Here is a 9268-nt window from a genome sequence, read left to right on the forward strand (position 1 = left end):
TAAAAATCTCATGTAATTTGTTGAATACTCTACTGAAAGTGAAGAAGAGAATGGTTGTGTGGGTGCTGAATGGCTGTAAATGTATCAATCGATTGTTTCCCCTCATGATCACGTGGCTGATGACTCACTGCCACCGCCCAGCATCACAAGAGAGTATCCTACTGCCAGGGAAAAGCTCAAAGTTCAAAATTCAAAGTAGTTTCTTCTGAATGTGTATTGCATTGGCACCATTGTAAAATCTAAAAACTTTAAGTTGAACCATTGTAAGGCAGGGACTGTCTGCATATCCTTTTGATAGCAATAAATTAAAAAATGGAAGAGCGTGTTTAATTAAATATTAAGGCTGAATTTCTGAATCTCAAAAAAGTAGATGATTTGTACAACTTGCAATTTGTACAGCATATCTGTAAACATTTACATTCATCATAGGGGCTGTGGTGATATTTTATGATCACCTAAAAATCAGAAGACACAGATACACTAAAAAAAAAAATCAGCACCTACTCAAAATATTAGAATTCATTTTAAAAGGACTGTGCAAAAAGGCAATCATTTAACACAGGCAGTTGCAGAAAAGCCAGTTTATTAAACATGGCTTTTCATTTAGATCTGATGACAGTTGTCCTATTTTGCTTTGCTTTTTTTCATTCCAGTTTTTTATGAACATGTGTATAGGTTGTTGTGTTTTGGTTTCATCAGCAGAGGAATAGCTTCACAAATGTTTAAAAGATGCTGATTTTATATCAATGTTATTAGAAGTCAACAGAAGTGAAGAATCCAGGCTCCAAAATGATGCAAATCAACCTGACTGGGTTTTTGAAAGGAAAAAGTGGTACAGAATTTATGGGAGAACTGTGGCCCCTGTTCTTAAGTGCACAGGAAAACATTGCTGGAATCCTTTCTGTTTTCCTAGAACTGAAGAAAGAAGAAATAAAACAGAGACAGATTGCACAAGAAAAGTTGGCATCTATTGAAAAGCAAGATGAAGACAAGGAAAAGAGGGATAAGGAAGAAAAAGAAAGCAGTAGAGAAAAAAGGGAGCTGTCTCAAAGCCCAAGAAGATGCAAATCCAGATCTCCTTCCCTTAGAAGACTATCTTCCCCTGTCAGGAGAGAGAGAGAAAGCGCAGTCATTCTCAATCTCCCTGTCACAGAACCAAGAGCCAGAGTCCTTCCCTTGCTCCAGAGAAGAAGGAAAAAACCAGAACTCCCAGAGCCATCAGTGAAAGTAAAAGAACCTTCAGTACAAGAGGCCACTTCTACTAGTGACATCCTGAAAGTTCCCAAGCCTGAACCAGTACCAGAGCCTAAAGAACCTTCTCCAGAGAAAAACTCCAGAAAGGAAAAGGAAAAGGAAAAGGAGAAGACCCGACCAAGATCTCGGTCATGTACCAAGTCAAGATCCTGGAGACGTTCTCGCTCTCCTTCTCATACTTGACCGAGAAGGCGCCATAGATCCTGATCAAGATCATACTCACCTAGAAGGTGGCCAAGCCCAAGGAGACGGCCATCTTCTCGAAGAAGAACTCCATCGAGAGGAATGCCTCCTCCACCAAGGCATAGAAGGAGTAGATTTCCAGTGAGACGAAGAAGGTGTTCATCGGCATCCTTGTCTGGGAGTAGCTCATCATCTTCTTTATCTCATTCCCAGTCACCGCCAAAGAAGCCTCCAAAGAGGACATCCAGCCCCCCTCAGAAAACTCGTAGGTTATCTCCTTCAGCAAGTCCTCCAAGGCGAAGGCATAGGCCGTCACCTCCAGCCACTCCACCTCCAAAAACTCATCATTCCCTGACACCCCAGCAGTCAAACTGTACAAGGAAAAGTCGTGTTTCTGTCTCTCCAGGGAGAACTTCAGGTAAAGTGACAAAACATAAGGGTACTGAGAAAAGAGAGTCCCCTTCACCAGCACCCAAGCCTAGAAAAGTAGAGTTATCTGAATCAGAAGAATATAAAGGTGGTAAAATGAGAAGTCCCTCCTCACCGCCCACCAGAAGGTGACGTTCTCCTTGTCCTGCTCCTCTGCCTCGTTGCTGCGGGTCTCACGCCACCACCACAGCAAAGGACTCCTTCTCCTCCCCCATGTGGTCGCTCACCTTTCCCAAGAAGATACTCTTCTCCGATACAGAGGAGATATTCTCCTTCTCCACCTCCAAAGAGAAGAACAGCCTCACCCCCTCCCCCTCCTAAACGAAGGACATCACCATCTCCACCACCAAACTGTCGGGTCTCCCATTCACCACCTTCCCAACAAAGAAGCTCCCCAGTCACCAAGAGACGTTCGCCTTCATTGTCATCAAAGCACAGGAAAGGGTCTTCCCAGAGCCGATCTACCCGGGAGGCCTGGTCACCACAACCAAACAAACAGCATTCGCCCTCACCATGGCATCGAGCTCCTCAGACCTCCTCAAGTCCTCCAGCTGTTTGAAAGGAGCGTCATCATCACCCCAAAGAAGGCTGTCCCCATCTCCACATTCTAGGCCCATTAGGAGAGTCTCCAGGACTCCAGAACCCAAAAAGACAAAACTGCCTCACCAAGCCCTCAGTTGGTAAGGGGGGTGGTCTCATCTTCCTGATCTGTCTCGGGACCTCCTGAGCCAGCAGCTAAAAACCCCCCAGCACCTCCACCCCCTGTCCAGTGTCAGTCACCCTCTACCAACTGGGTACCAGTAGTACCGGTTAAAAAGGCTAAAAGCCCAAGACCAAGCCCATCACTGGCAAGGAATTCAGACCCAGAAGGAGGTGGAAAGAAAAAGAAGACAAAGAAGGATAAGAAACCCAAAAAGGATAAGAAGCACAAGAAGCACAAGAAGGAAAAGGCTGTAACTGCAGCTCCTGCAGCTCCTGTAACCCCTGAGGCATTGCTGCTCCCACAACCGCGTCAGCACAGGAAGAGCCAGAGCCTAAGAAGGAGACTGAAAGTGAGGCTGAAGATAACCTTGATGAAAAGCACCTTCGTGAAAAGGCCCTGAGATCAATGAGGAAGGCTCAAGTGTCCCTACAGTCCTAGGTGGAAATGTTTGTTATATAAATTTTTCTTGGTTTGTATGCAATTCAGTTTCAAAATTGCTAAAAATGTGTTTGAGCTTTAGACTATAACATTTGTTGTAATACTTGCTACGTTGAAGTTCACCATATAAAAAAATGGGCATGGATTTACATTGCAAAAGGTGTCCACAGTGTATTAGTGACATTCTTTCATTGATAGCTGACATAAATTCATTTAGAGTGAAATATTTTAAGCCAAAAAAAAAAATCCCTTTTTTAAAAAAGGGGGTTTAAATATTGTTGGCCTTCTTATGGTTCCTTTAGATGCCCATCTATTCCCAGAGGTTTTTGTTTATATTTTTTCTTTCTGTTTTCCTTTTTCTCATTTGAGTCTTAGCACCCATTTAAGTTATGATGCTTCCAAACTTGTATGGTTTTTGCAAGCTTGCCCAGAAATAAGACCACTGTTGAACTATCACAAAAGTATAAATGAATATTTTAATGCCACAATCTTTCCTGTTGTCTGTGGAGTCTCTGCTGAAATGAATCAGGATTCGAGCTCTAGGATGAGACAGAAAATGAAAGCATGTTTTTTGCCAGGACACTGTGGGTTTATATTGATGTGTAACAAGTTGATTTGGAACACTGGAATTTCACTGTATTCTGTTTTTTTAATTTTTTTTTTTGTAAAGACAGTTAGCTAGTCCCAGGAAGCATCCTTCAGTTATATAAAATTTCGTTTTATAAAATGTCATGGCTCCATTCATAATTTTGTCTTGTTCTTCCAATTGGTATATACAACTTTCAGACCTCTTGTATTTGGAAAGCTGGAAGGGACCAGACTTTGAAATAGTGTCTTGTTTTCACTGTTTTTGTTTTGTTTTTTTAAATTAAAGCTGTATAAAGCTTGTGGATTAAACAGAATAAATTTCTAAATTTAAAAAAATCACAGGAAAAACTCAACAGATAAACAATGAGAGCATAGACTGTGTAAAAGGTTTAATTTTGAAATTCTAAAATTGCAGTTTGGAATGTTAATTGTGGGATGACTCTTGATAGAGCATCTATTTTTAACTAGAAAAATGTAGATCCTCTTCCTTATTAAATAAAATCAAGAAATCTTACAGTTTTGTAGCATCTAGATTTGGTGATACTTTAAAAAAGAATCATAAATAGTGATAACATGCTAGAAGTTTTGTGTGACAAAAACAATTGTTGAAGATAGGTACTTTGAATAGAGGAAGACTACCTACAAAAATAATTGTGCTGAAATAGTTATTTTAAAACAAAATTTAGAATTGAAAGTATTCTTTATTTAGTAGAATTTTCACTAAGGTTTGCAGTATTTGTACAGAGAATTTCATCTTGATTTAAAATACTATGGTATACTGAAAATAGTTAATGAAGGATATTGACATATTCAAACTTCTTAATTATATAATTCAACCCTGATCAAGGCTGCAAGTAAAATGTATTAAAAAGTTAAAATAATAAGATCCTATTTACAGATACATTCTTTTAGAAAAAGCTGTGACATAGAGGGTAAGAAATTGATTATACTACCTGAGTGTGTACCAAGAATTATCATTCTGCCTATAATTGTTTATAAGCAATATAAAGACTAATACTCATGGAAATGCATGGATATCTGGTGTTTAATTTTTATAAAATGTTTATTGTAAAAACTAGTTTTTGAGTAGAATCATTGTTGAAAATACAACCTGTTTTGCAACATTAACTATTTTAGCTCCTTCATTCACTTTTTTCACTAAGGTCTGAGATTTTATCTTGACTTTAAAATTGTTACAGTAGGCTGGTACTTTTTATTGTGAGTAACTCTAGACTTTCTAAAAAGCCTTTTCTCCCTGCAAATTAATATTCGACAGGCACTAAGTGGTGGTCTCCTCAAGGACTGCGGGGGGATGAGCACAGCAAGCAGATGGGTTGTTGCAGGGAAGGTCCACACAGGTGTTCACTCTAGGCATTTCAACTAGAAGGAGTTTAATGCAGGGGATTACCCAGGTTATGGAGGGGCTGTAGAGCCAAAAGGGGTTGGTGAGGCAACCCAGGGATTAGCAACAAGAGGAAGCTGATACCACTGGTACCACCCCTAGGTCTGGGAAATGCAGAGAAGAGATGTGCTTCCAGAACCCAGAAGCTAGGAGGCGCTAGACCCATGGACAGAGTGGATATTCAGTGGAAGCTAGAATTTTTTTTTTTTTTTAACATCTTTATTGGGGTATAATTGCTTTACAGTGGTGTGTTAGTTTCTGCTTTATAACAAAGTGAATCAGTTATACATATACATATGTTCCCATATCTCTTCCCTCTTGTGTCTCCCTCCCTCCCACCCTCCCTATCCCACCCCTCCAGGCGGTCACAAAGCACCGAGCTGATCTCCCTGTGCTGTGCGGCTGAGAAGCTAGAATATTAAGGGAGATGCAGCTGCAAAAAAAAAAACTCCACTTAAAGCAGGGCTGGGGGTTGCAAGAAATACCCTGGCTTTCCCTTTCTCCAGCTGTCTTCCAGTGCATTCCCTGGTCAAACCTACCAGTCACCAGAGCAGACGAAGTGGGAATGGGAGCAACAGGCAAAAAAACCAGCAGAGGAGTAAACTTTGTACATAATACATGTCCCCAAAGATGACAATGTGCCTTCCCAATCTTGGCCATACTTAAAGTAGTAAAATAGCGCACACACACACACACACACACACACACAGCTATCTGGCAACTCCAAATTATACAGAACAGCAGTAAGTAGTTTTTTAAAATGAAGGTACAATTAGCTAAGTAATTCTAGGCCTTCATTCAGAATCTAATTATTTACTCTAATTTTGCACATAATTACTAATTGAAGCAGACCAGACACAGTAGTTTAGAAAGGTAAAGTGGGCTGCCAGGTGTAGATGAAGACACATCCAAAGTTGGAATATTTAGCATTCTGCAAATGGATAGAGAACAGAAAATATACCCCATATAATTGAGACAAAATACATTAAAAGTTTTTCTGTGGTGGTTTAATATAAAAAAAAAAAATCTGTCATCCCCAACTTGAGAACCCTGGAAGGCAGGCCTTCGAGGCTTGAAATCTTGCATTTATTGATGTTGCTAAAGGTGAAAAATCAATCACTGAGAAAAGGTTAAATTATTAATAGTATTGGCTGTTTAAATGGGAAGAATTTATAAAAGTTATTACATGGATATATAGACTCAAGTGGCATCTGTCCCCTAGCAGAAACATAAGTGTATTTTGAATACTTCAAAACATCTTGATACCACATATATGCATATGTGGTATTACTAGAGAAAGACGTGTAAAAACATTAAATGTGAATAAGGAAGATTACTGTTAAGAAAACAAGTGAAATGCTATGCAAGCTTTGCTTACACACACACACACACACACACACACACACACACACACCCCTCAGAATGAAGAATCCGAGGGCAACATTAATTCATTTATTCTACAAATATTTACTAAGCACTTACTACACCTCACATTTTGAATATGTTTTATTTGTTCAAAAATGACTCAGTTTTCAAAAATATCTCACAAGGTAACTATATAAAACTTAGCCAGATGAAGGGTGAATGCACTTTAATTTCATGATTGTTTATTTTGAGATTGATGTGTATGATTGATGTAACTGGTCACATATGTGAGATGTTTTCTTTTGCTTATTTACTGATATTGAAATATTCAGTTTACTGGGGACACGTTTATCACCTGAAATAGATGGTAAATATTTTAAAGATATTATCATGGGTTATTTGGCAAGGATGTCAGACAATTTATACAAGAAAGAGGTAAGACTAGTATTTGCATATTATGGCTCCCAAACTACAATATTCACAGAAAGATATTTTTGTGATGCTATTTGAGAGAAAGCAGAAAAGGAAATGAGAGATAGCACTGAACGTTCGGTTCCCCAACTCCGCCACTGCCACCAAACCTCACCACCCAAAAGTGTTTATAAAATGTGTTTATGTGCAGTGGCTTATTTCTGGAGAGAAATCCCAGCTTTCATCAGACTTTAGACTTTCAAATGGTAAAGTACCATTGAACTAGTGTAATTGCAATCTTCTCTATCTCAACAAAAGGTACACTGTTTTTGCTTTTATTTTTTGCTTCAGAAAAATAGCTCATTTGTGGGTTCAGGTATTTATACATCCAAATGTGTTTATTAATGATGAAACTGTCACCATGGTTTCTCTAAACGTATCAGGCAAGTTTCAGTGAGCAATTAACATAATTAAAATCATTTTGATTTTCTAATGTCCTATTTGCTATTGAGTGTAAAATTCCAAGTGAATTAATAAGCTAAAGTTTAGTGCATCCCTTAGAGGAGAGACGCAAAAAGATGACAGTTCCTCATTTGTAAAAGTTAAGTGGTGGAAAATGGAATTTCATCACTTAATGGCTTATAATTTAACCAATGAGAGAATAAAGATATTTATCATCTCATGTATAAAAACATGTTATATGCCTAGTTTATATCCACCCTGACTATCTCAAATCATTAAACATGAAAAAAAACTTTAAAAATGATGAAAATCAAACAACCTGGAAAAACACTAAGCAAAAAAAATTATAGAAGGCAAATTGGTTAAAGTCTTCCTTCTCTCTCCAGATTTCTCCCTTCTCTCTTCTTGTTTCCTTCCATCCCCCATCCCCCGTTTTTATTCTTGGAGTGCCATCTGAAAAGATATCCCCTGACCCCCCCTCACAGAATCCAGAGTTTTTGAATATAGCCTGACTACTGCATACATACATTTCATTCGGTGATGAGTTTTAGTTTCTGACCAGTAAATACCAAAATTAGTTAATTTAGTCTTTACATGTGAATTTCTGTTTTCACTTGTGTTGATAAATATGGTGAGCTATTGTCACTGTAAGCCTGAAGATTTTAATACAGTAAAACATCACCAATTCTATTATTCTGCCATCTATTTAATAAAGCCAGCCCTACATATTTTGACTCGAGTCTACTGACCAACATAGGTGAGTGGCAGATGTCTCATTTATTTCTCAGATTTCTCTCCTTAACTTCTTACTCTTGCCTTGACTTTTGGTTTACTGTCCTGTTTCTTAATTTCTGATCTTCATGTTGATATTTGGTCGTCATGGTTTGACACTTGGGTCTCTCTTATAAACTTGGTTTGACTCCAAGTCTTGTGATCACATTTCTTATATGTGTTAAAGTCATTTTCAGTGACAAACCTTGATCCACTGATTGTACTGTCTTGTTTCTTCTATAAGTACATCCTTGAGGACTTGTATCCTACCACTAATGGAATTAAAATAGTGTGATGTGGTGTGTATATTATAAAGTTTAAATGGCTTTTCTTTTAAAGTAGTTATATAACTTAAATTGCTTCTTTCAGTTAAATTAGTGAGAGCCGTAGAATATAAAATGATCTAATATTAGAGATGCAAGTAGTCATTTTTTAGTAATGTGCATTATTCCTCATCACTGAATATTATACTCTTCTAGAACATATTTAACTTAGTTCAACAAAAATATTTAATTTGGAAGTATATGATTATTCCGACTTACTTCCAAAAAAAATTTGAGGTCAGGCTGAGGGATTTTGAACAGGCCTGGCCTTTGACTTTTAAGAAATAACCATGTGAGACACGTAAGATGCCTAACAATTTAGGGACACCTAAGTGGCTTCAGTTCTGAGTAATCTATCTTTCCTAACAGGCTCTCCATTTAATGCTGTGTGAACTACCATGTAATGATTGCTACCAGTGCAGCTAAATGCTTTTATAATTAAATCTACATTGAATGGATTTCTTTGTCTTTCCTAAGCAGTTTCCTGCTGTGTGTTTAAACTTCTTGCAGTTTAGAGTATTGTCGCAGAAAATGTAAAATATGTTAGAATGAAGTGGAATTGTGTTCTGCGGCAGGAAAAAAATATGTATTTTTGCCAAATAAATAGGTATTGAATTGTATTCATTAATAACGTATCCTGTAATGCCAGTTATAGCTTAGGAAAGATAATACCTTTTGTGAAATCTATGGGAAATATTGTATCTTGGCAAGGAATATAGAAATGTTTATAATTATCTCTTTCACTGTGTAATCTTTCTAGGTACTCCATGGGAAGCATGATTCATGGTGGTTGAAAGCAATAATTTAGGAGTTAGAATGAGTTTAAGTTCTGATTGTTCCATTTACTAGCAATGTGAACTTGGTTATATATCATTTGTAAGTCTGTCATATGGGACAAATAATAGTTCTTGTGGCATAGAGACATTTTGAAATTTAAAT

The 9268-nt window shown here is 37.7% G+C and overlaps 1 pseudogene; it reads left to right on the top strand.

Moving 5' to 3' along the window:
* The first annotated feature begins 719 nt into the window (after positions 1-719).
* LOC114896094 lies at positions 720-3127 on the top strand (annotated as a pseudogene).
* Positions 3128-9268: the final 6141 nt, after the last annotated feature.

The sequence above is a fragment of the Monodon monoceros genome, unplaced genomic scaffold (assembly GCF_005190385.1).
Source record: "Monodon monoceros isolate NGI ecotype Baffin Bay Population unplaced genomic scaffold, NGI_Narwhal_1 Super_Scaffold_15, whole genome shotgun sequence".
Taxonomy (NCBI): domain Eukaryota; kingdom Metazoa; phylum Chordata; class Mammalia; order Artiodactyla; family Monodontidae; genus Monodon; species Monodon monoceros.